This window comes from Micropterus dolomieu, linkage group LG10, assembly GCF_021292245.1.
Source record: "Micropterus dolomieu isolate WLL.071019.BEF.003 ecotype Adirondacks linkage group LG10, ASM2129224v1, whole genome shotgun sequence".
In the NCBI taxonomy this organism is placed as follows: domain Eukaryota; kingdom Metazoa; phylum Chordata; class Actinopteri; order Centrarchiformes; family Centrarchidae; genus Micropterus; species Micropterus dolomieu.
In genome coordinates this window covers 29,566,984-29,569,433 of record NC_060159.1, presented here as the reverse complement: position 1 = coordinate 29,569,433, position 2,450 = coordinate 29,566,984, and the positions used below count along the sequence as shown (strand labels likewise).

General features: G+C 48.4%; 1 protein-coding gene across 3 annotated transcripts in view; it reads right to left on the bottom strand.

The window, feature by feature from the left end:
- Positions 1–2,450, bottom strand: part of cdc42bpb (CDC42 binding protein kinase beta (DMPK-like)) — a 49,021-nt gene that overhangs the window by 36,393 nt on the left and 10,178 nt on the right. The window lies entirely within an intron of this gene.

Here is a 2,450-nt window from a genome sequence, read left to right as displayed (position 1 = left end):
CACCAGGGCCCGGTAGCAGTAGACTAGTAGTACTCAAGCAGTAGCAGTAGTAGCAGCAGTAGTAGTCCTAGCAGTAGCAGTAGTAGCAGTAGCAGCAGTAGTAGTCTTATCAGCAGTAGCAGTAGCAGCAGTAGTAGTCTTAGCAGCAGTAGCAGCAGTAGTAGTCTTAGCAGCAGTAGCAGCAGTAGTAGTCTTAGCAGCAGTAGCAGCAGTAATAGTCTTAGCAGCAGTAGCAGCAGTAATAGTCTTAGCAGCAGTAGCAGCAGTAGTAGTCTTATCAGCAGTAGCAGCAGTAGTAGTCTTATCAGCAGTAGCAGCAGTAGTAGTCTTATCAGCAGTAGCAGCAGTAGTAGTCTTAGCAGCAGTAGTAGTCTTAGCAGCAGTAGCAGCAGTAGTAGTAGCAGCAGTAGTAGTCTTAGCAGCAGTAGTAGTGCTAGCAGTAGCAGTAGTAGCAGCAGTAGTAGTGCTAGCAGTAGCAGCAGCAGCAGCAGCAGCAGTAGCAGCAGCAGCAGCAGCAGTAGCAGCAGCAGCAGCAGCAGCAGTAGTAATCCTAGCAGTAGTAGCAGTAGTAGTTCTAGCAGCAGTAGTAATCCTAGCAGTAGCAGTAGTAGTCCTAGCAGCAGTAGTAGTCCTAGCAGTAGCAGTAGTAGCAGTCCTAGTAGTAGCAGTAGTCCTAGCAGTAGCAGTAGTAGTCCTAGCAGTAGCAGTAGTAGCAGTAGTAGTCCTAGCAGCAGTAGTAGTCCTAGCAGTAGCAGTAGTAGCAGTCCTAGTAGTAGCAGTAGTAGTAGCAGTAGCAGTAGTAGTCCTAGCAGTAGTCGTAGCAGCAGTAGTAGTCCTAGCAGTAGCAGTAGCAGCAGTAGTAATCCTAGCAGTAGCAGTAGTAGTAGTAGCAGCAGTAATCCTAGCAGTAGCAGTAGTAGTAGCAGCAGTAGTAATCCTAGCAGTAGCAGTAGCAGCAGTAGTAGTCCTAGCAGTAGCAGTAGTAGCAGTAGTAGTCCTAGCAGCAGTAGTAGTGCTAGCAGTAGCAGTAGTAGCAGCAGTAGTAGTGCTAGCAGTAGCAGTAGCAGCAGCAGTAGTAGTGCTAGCAGTAGCAGCAGCAGCAGCAGTAGTAGTCTTAGCAGCAGTAGCAGCAGTAGCAGCAGTAGTAGTAGCAGCAGTAGTAGTCTTAGCAGCAGTAGCAGTAGCAGTAGCAGTAGTAGCAGTAGTAGTAGCAGTAGTAGTAGCAGTAGTAGTCCTAGCAGTAGTAGTCCTAGCAGTAGCAGTAGTAGCAGTAGTAGCAGCAGCAGCAGTAGTAGCAGCAGCAGCAGCAGCAGCAGCAGCAGTAGTAGCAGCAGCAGTAGTAGCAGCAGCAGTAGCAGTAGTAGTAATCCTAGCAGTAGCAGTAGTAGCAGTAGTAGTCCTAGCAGCAGTAGTAGTGCTAGCAGTAGCAGTAGTAGCAGCAGTAGTAGTGCTAGCAGTAGCAGCAGCAGCAGCAGTAGTAGTAGCAGCAGCAGCAGCAGCAGCAGCAGCAGTAGTAATCCTAGCAGTAGCAGTAGTAGCAGTAGTAGTTCTAGCAGCAGTAGTAATCCTAGCAGTAGCAGTAGTAGTCCTAGCAGCAGTAGTAGTCCTAGCAGTAGCAGTAGTAGCAGTCCTAGTAGTAGCAGTAGTAGTAGCAGTAGCAGTCCTAGCAGCAGTAGTAATCCTAGCAGTAGTAGTCCTAGCAGTAGCAGTAGTAGCAGTAGTAGTCCTAGCAGTAGTAGCAGTAGCAGTAGTAGTCCTAGCAGTAGTAGCAGTAGCAGTAGTAGTCCTAGCAGTAGTCCTAGCAGCAGTAGTAGTCCTAGCAGTAGTCCTAGCAGCAGTAGTAATCCTAGCAGTAGCAGTAGCAGCAGTAGTAATCCTAGCAGTAGCAGTAGCAGCAGTAGTAATCCTAGCAGTAGCAGTAGTAGCAGTAGCAGCAGTAGTAATCCTAGCAGTAGCAGCAGTAGTAATCCTAGCAGTAGCAGTAGCAGCAGTAGTAATCCTAGCAGTAGCAGTAGTAGTAGTCCTAGCAGTAGCAGTAGTAGTCCTAGCAGTAGCAGTAGTAGTCCTAGCAGTAGCAGTAGTAGTCCTAGCAGTAGCAGTAGCAGCAGTAGTAATCCTAGCAGTAGCAGTAGTAGTAGTAGCAGCAGTAATCCTAGCAGTAGCAGTAGTAGTAGCAGCAGTAGTAATCCTAGCAGTAGCAGTAGCAGCAGTAGTAGTCCTAGCAGTAGCAGTAGTAGCAGTAGTAGTCCTAGCAGCAGTAGTAGTGCTAGCAGTAGCAGTAGTAGCAGCAGTAGTAGTGCTAGCAGTAGCAGCAGCAGCAGCAGCAGTAGTAGTAGCAGCAGCAGCAGCAGCAGCAGCAGCAGTAGTAATCCTAGCAGTAGCAGCAGTAGCAGCAGTAGTAGTAGCAGCAGTAGTAGTCTTAGCAGCAGTAGCAGTAGCAGTAGCAGTAG